The 7,429-nt window shown below is 31.8% G+C and overlaps 1 pseudogene; it reads right to left on the reverse strand.

Annotated features, from left to right (window-relative positions):
- Positions 1-280: 280 nt before the first annotated feature.
- LOC109172804 lies at positions 281-7,222 on the reverse strand (annotated as a pseudogene).
- Positions 7,223-7,429: the final 207 nt, after the last annotated feature.

Genomic DNA, 7,429 nt, shown 5'->3' on the forward strand with positions numbered 1-7,429 from the left:
TATACATTTTATTTTTGTCAATGTATGAGTGATACAGTTCACAGGTCACTTAACAAAAGAAAATTTCAAACTATTAAACGTAGATGTAATTTCTTTAACATCTTTCACAATCTATTCAAACACACTGTTGTGCTATAACATAGTCTACAAAAAAAATGAAAGGTAGTCTGCCTCCCCCTACCGCATAGCACCTACTCCTCCCTAGGCTATCTTTCGTATAGGAGGGACCCTAGCCATGGCCCTCCTATCCCGCAACCTATCTTTCGTATGAAGACAAGAACTACTTAGCTACAAACAAAAACAAAAACAAAAACAAAAAAACAAAAACAAAAAAACAAAAACAAAAAAACAAAAAAAAAACAAAAACAAAAAAAAACAAAAAAAAAAACAAAAACAAAAAGCAAAAACAAAAACAAAAATTAGAAAAAAAAAAAAAAAACAAAAACAAAAGGGTAACATTTGTAATGTTCTAAGTAGTCCAGGTAATTCTCAAGAGTCCCATAGACTTTTCTTATACGGGTATTGTCACGGCGGTTGTCGTCTTCTTTCTTTATTTTAGACGGAGTTAATTCCACCAGTGGTCCTTTGACTTTGGTGGTAATTCTAAGTTTAGTCTCAGACTATTGTTTTTATCACTTTACATCCCAGACTATCATTTTACATTCCAGACTATTGGTGGTAATCCTTTGTTTTTATCATTTGGTAGGTCATTAATTTGTTTTTGGACTTCATTGCACTTAAATGAATTGTTGAGGGGTGTAATTGCACCTTTAAAAAGTTTAGGGGCCTAATTGACTTTTAAGCTAAAGTTCGAGGGCCTATTTGACCCTTTTCCCTTATTATTAAGTATTATTATTGTATAGGGACATTTAGGTCTTTATACACATTATTCCTTACAATCACAAATCCAACCAATAGAATCCATATTCCCAGTAACTCATTTTCCACCAACCAAACAATGGAATCCATATTCCCAAATAACTACTTTTCCATGGAATTTCAATTCCATTTCCTTTCAAATATTTTCCGCGAGCCAAACGAGCCCTTAGTCCTTCTCATGATTTTTTCTATCTTTAGTAAGGGCATTTTTGTCTCTTCATATTTTTATTTTTTTATTTTTCCGGTTTCAACCAGTTTAATTGGTTTAGGACTTTACTAAAACTTGGTTGAAAAATATGATTACTAAAAATAAGAGGTTACCTATATTTCTAAACCAATTAAACTGGTTGAAACTGGAAAAAATAACAAAAGAAAAATATGAAAAGACAAAAATGTCCTAATTAAAAATAGAAAAAAATCATGAGAATGACTAAAATTAAAGTGTCCAAAAAACAATAGCCTGGGATGTAAAATGACAAAAATGATAGTTTGGGACTAAATTTAGAATTGCCACCAAAGACAAGGGACCTCTGGTGGAATTAACTCTTTTAGACGAGTAGTTTGTTTGAATTTTTAGCATAAAATGATATTTTAGTGGCTATTTGTGGTACAAATATATGTGGTTCCACTTCCAATTTAGGTCGGATCAAAGTGGATTCATACTCTTCATATTGAGACGAAGAAATTGATATATTGTACATTCAAAACGGATAATGAGTGAATGAGAAATTGATTCTTAAAATAGATTCATTTGAGTTGGAAAATGAAGATTTAAGGGTGCGTTTGGTTCACGGAATCTTGGATTACCCCAAGTAATAGAATTACCTCCTGGAAGGTAATGTGAGATTTTGGGAATGTAAGATTAGTAGATTACCTTGTGTGTTTGGTTTGTATGGTGTAATATAATATTACCTTGTTTGGTTCATGGTTATATTTTAGGTTATATGGATCAATTTATAATAATGTCATCAATAATATATATATATATATATATATATATATATATATATATATATATATATATATATATATATATTATGTGTGTGTATTTGAATGTATATCAAAGCTTAAATATTAAAAAAACTAAATATATAAATATACACATATGTATATTTGATTATATAAACATATATTAATTTCATTATTATTATTATTATTATTATTATTATTATTATTATATAAGGATTAGTTAACAGGGCAAGGTTGAAATAATTCAACGTAATATAAGCTTACCTAAAAAAATGAGGGTAATCACATTACCTTGAAACATTACCGCCACATCAGCTTTCAGGTAATATAACATTACATGGTAATCTCATAACTTGAACGAAACAAGGTAATGTAACATTGTCAGACTCAGATTACCTAGGTAATCTAAGATGACCTGAACCAAACGCCCCCTAAAGGCTTTGGAAAAGAACTTGTCCCACATTGATTTGGAAAATAAATTTGCACTATTATATATACAAGAAATCTTTTAGAAAAGGTTGACTTATATAGTATAGAATATTTAGAATCTCTCTTTTATTTCGGGATTGTCCATGTACTCCTTGATGTTAGTATTTTCCCTTTTGTAATGAGTAGTTGGCTTTGGCTTTTTCTTTAAGGGTATATTTGGAAACTAAGAAAATAATTTCTGAAAATAATTTTTCGAGTTTTCAATATTTGAATATGTCTAGAAAATCAAGTGAACATAAATTATTTTCCGTTGACTTTGAAAAACATGCTTGCTTTGGAGGGAAATGACTTCCCTTCTCTTTTTGAGGAAGTCATTTTCCAACTTTTACACCAACACCACACCACCACCACTACCACCACTAGTACTACCACCACCAACATACCACCGCAACCACCACCACCACCACCGCTATACCACCAATTATTATTATTATTATTATTATTATTATTATTATTATTATTATAACAAATAACACCACCACCACCATTACCATCACCAACACCACCATTACTATACCACTTATTATTGTTGTTGTTGTTGTTGTTGTTGTTGTTGTTGTTGTTGTTGTTGTTATTATTATTATTATTATTATTATTATTATTATTATAACAAATAACACCACTACTACTACCACTGTACTACACCACCACCACTAACATCACCAACACCACCACCACCACTACTATACTACTTATTATTATTATTATTATTATTATTATTATTATTATTATTGTTGTTGTTGTTGTTGTTGTTATTGTTTTGAATTACAAGACTTTGGTTAGTTATTTTGATATCTTATTAGTTATATTATATTATATTTAAAATTATTATTATATTATTATACATGTTATATTTTTAATAAAACAATTAAAATGTTTAATTTTACTCATTTTTCAGAAAATGAACCAAACACACCAAAGATAGTTTTTCATAATGCAACCAAACACTTGAAAGGAAAATATTATTTAAAAAATGACTTATTTTTCAAAAAACATTTTTTAGAAGTCATTTTCCTACTTTCTAAATGGTCCCTAAAAAAACAAGTTAAAAAAACAACTTTATGCTTACGTATTCAAATAACAATGCATATTTAATTTGTTATATTATATTTATACGCAATTTGGAATTTGGACATGTTAATTACCAAATCCCTCATGGGGCTCTCTAATTAAAGAAGTGAAATAACCTATTAATTGAAACCAAATTAAATATGAATATTTCATCTGAAATGCATGAAATATTAAGGAGAACACCATACATTATTATATTGCCACAAGGATCTATGTGATATATATACGATATGTACAAGGTTTCTGCCTCCCTTCTTCATTACAAATTGCATAATACAGATTAGAGTGAATACACTAAAAAAAAAAAAAAAAAAAAAAAAAAAAAAAAACAGATATAGTATAAGTAATAATACAAATACAATAGAAGCCATGGTAACTTAGATTTCAAAGGACCGATTAAAAGGGCAATGATATAACGCTTCACATCTTTCTCAGGGTAAGTATAGCCATCTTGCCTTTGCGCATATACCACTTCATTCATGCGAGCATGGTTGATAATACGCATAAGAACCTCGGTCGTAACAGCTGGTGGAGTTGGTTGAAGAATCTCATTGTTGGTATCTTTCCAGGCGTTCTCAGTCATTTCTTGAAACTTGTCCATTGCTTCTTCAACAGATACACCATAATCATTCACGTAATAATCAATCCCTGTTGCAATTGGTCGGGTGCTTTTCTCACGCTACATAGGTAAACGGCGATGGAACTTATTAGAAAAATCAACTGTAAATAATATAAAATGTACAGGAGTGTACGTCATCACACTACATAGTTGTTCGCATATTATCTCTTATTTAATTAGGTGTACATATTCTAGCTTTATAAATAAATTTTTGTATATTTATATACATACCTCATAGTTTTTCAAAAAAAAAAAATATACATACCTCATAGGAAGCTATGTCATTTACCACACGACCCAACAAGGCATTTGCCTCAATAATTCTAGGGTTTTGACTCAACCATTCAAATGCTTCTCTTGTAACAGATTTCATGCCAAGGAAAGAAGCAGTGATAAGCAAGTAGAGGGTGCTACTAACTTGACCATTTTTTAGATAGTCTTCAACCGATGGTGGCATGCATCCTCCAATAATAGACCATTTTAGTTCAATGTTGTAAGCCCTCACAAGTTCCTTAATCTATTTCTCAAGAAAGAAAGAAAAATTATATTAGAACAACTTCACAAATTTTTTTAAAGTGACAATTTAAAGACCAATACCATCATCTTTTATAAATAATAATAACAATAACAACAACAATAATAATTAACTAGACATACTCGCTCTTTGGTGTAATAAAGAGCAAAAGATCTTCCTTCTTTCGATAGTTCTTTATCGTACTCTTCGCAAAGATCTATAAGAGCTTTATAGAGTATCTTCATATAATCAGGGAGATGGTTCATTTGACTTATGTCCCACCTAATAAACAATTAACTTTTAGTTATTTATAGGATAAATTAATATATATTGGAGAGAAAAGACATTATATTGGGAGATGGAACTATACATACTTTTGTACCACATCGTAAAAATATCCAATTCATCGGGCAAACCAAAAGCATCATATGTGTCATCTATAATAGAAGCCATTGCTATAATTTTGGAAAGCATGAGCCGAGCCTTAGAATATTTTGCCTCAAAATATACTCCTAGCGTCCAAAAGTACACTCCACAGTCCTATCCCTTGCATAAGGAAGTGTAGTGACAAAGTCCAAATCCTTCCACCACCTTTCAAATTTGATGCAATGTTAATGTCAATTGAAAAATCAAATGGGTTTATATATATATATATATATATATATATATATATATATATATATATATATATATATATATATGGTGATGTTCCAACGAGACCAGCTCCTCCCGCGGGACTATGCGAGTCAACATGGATGCACACAAACTACTCCCGGGTAGATTGTGTTCATTGTATGGCTAGAATTTTTTATTTTCTGCATTCATGTACAAGTTTGCACGGTCTCACGGGATGATGTGGTCTCATTTGATCACTAAAATGTACACACACACACACACACACACACACACACACACACACACACACACACACACACACACACACATATATATATATATATATATATATATATATATATATATATATAATAAGGTTCAAATGCAGTTGGTGTGCACATGTATGTGCGATTGTGCGGTTAAATCTGAGCCATTGAACTTGCTTAAATCAACGTTCAGATTACCAAAACAAAAAAAAAAAAAAGAAAAAAAAAAAGAAACGCGATGGCAATTTGGTAAGTTTTGCATCTAGTTCAAATTTAAGGTGTTTTTTTCTTCTTACGGTGTGTGATTTTTGTGTGCTTATGGTGCGTGAGTTTTGTGCTTAACGTGTGTGAGTTTCCTTCTAAAGGTGCGTGAGTTTTCTGCTTAATGTGAGTAGTTGTTGAAACTTAATGTGCATGATTTTTTTTTTCTTAAAGGTGCGTTGTTTTCCTTCTTAAGGTGCGTGATTTGTATGCTTAAGGTGCGTCAGTTGTGTGAAACTTAAGGTGAGCCATTTTAAAACCTTAGGTGCGTGATTTGTGTTCTTAAGGTGCTTTGTTGTGTGCTTAAGGTGCGTGGTTTGTGTACTTAAGGTATGTGATTTGTGTTCTTAAGGTGCTTTGTTTGTGTGTTTAAGGTGCGTGGTTTGTAAGTGTACTTACGGTTCGCCAACCGCACGGGAAGCCTTCCCCGCACCTGAATCTTTCCCTATATATATATATAGAGAGAGAGAGAGAGAGTAATAATTTTGACAAGCAATTAAATAAAAAAACTCACATAAATAGAATTAAATTACTCTCAATGAGAGTCATTTGTTAACATTTTGGGTAATTTGTCACCGCATCTAAGCTCTTGGCCTACTAGGAAATGTTTTGAACTTTGAAGTTATTGGCAAAAGAAATATTTAATTTAGTTCTTTTATTTACCTCATCAATTCGCCGACTTCTTGCCTGTGATGCATTTGTAATAAATTAAAATCCAACTTTGCAAATCGAAGTAGAACATCATTCTTGGACTCATCTTCTTCATATACTTTGATGAAGTAGCTAATCTCTACTCTAGGGATCCCCTTGTGCAAGGGTTGCTCAAGGGCACGTCTCACTTGCTTTCCCAAACTAGAGTTGAGCATTATTGGACTAACAGCCTCCAAATGAGTTCTTGAAAAGGTATAAGCATCATTTAAGGTATGCTCGTTATGCCATTGTAGGTGCGAAGCTTCATATAAATTCAACAATCCCTTAATATTGTCAGAAAGCGTGTCTTTGAATTTTTCGTTCTCTTGAAAATTTTTGAAGATTCCTAGTAATTTATTTAAACAATCACAAAATCAGTACCCATCATACAAGTGAAGAAATTAATATTGAATTCATTGAGTCTATAAATTAAATGCACAATCTAAACGTATGATGACTAACCTGAAGAGATACTGTAGCCATGTTGCCTTAGCAACCGAAACATAAGCGCAGAAGTGCACAAATCATCTCCCAGCTTGAAATTGGGAGTGACGTTATAAATCTTTTCTAACATCTCATCGATCTCTTCGTTAAAGTGATATGAAATGCCGAGGCGTTCGAGGGTGTCAATAAAGTTGAGCTTTTCAGCTAATTTGGAGTTCCTAATACTTACTAGCATGCTCCTCACTCGTTCCTTCAACACCTCAATCTCCTGAGTGTACGTTTTTGCAACTTCATTATCGAAGACGAAGTGCCGGAATTGGTCTCCCCACAGGCTTGGTGGGTAGTTTGTGACGGGACGGACAACCTCGTTGCATGTTGCCATTTCTAATTTTCTAGTATTGAGTTTGGTTTCTTAAGTTGTTGGTGTAATGAGATTTTGTAGTTGAAAATTTTCCTTTAAAAAAGGCAGGATCGGAGTATCGGACAATGATTGTTCAGATAGAAACAAATTAATACGTCTCTTGGGAGTTTAGTCGTGTTGTCTTTTATTTATCCACCTAACAATGAATATAACCACTTCTGTAGGTTTATTATTAAGTTTAGGTTTATTAA

Source organism: Ipomoea nil, unplaced genomic scaffold, assembly GCF_001879475.1.
Source record: "Ipomoea nil cultivar Tokyo-kokei standard unplaced genomic scaffold, Asagao_1.1 scaffold0429, whole genome shotgun sequence".
Lineage (NCBI taxonomy): Eukaryota > Viridiplantae > Streptophyta > Magnoliopsida > Solanales > Convolvulaceae > Ipomoea > Ipomoea nil.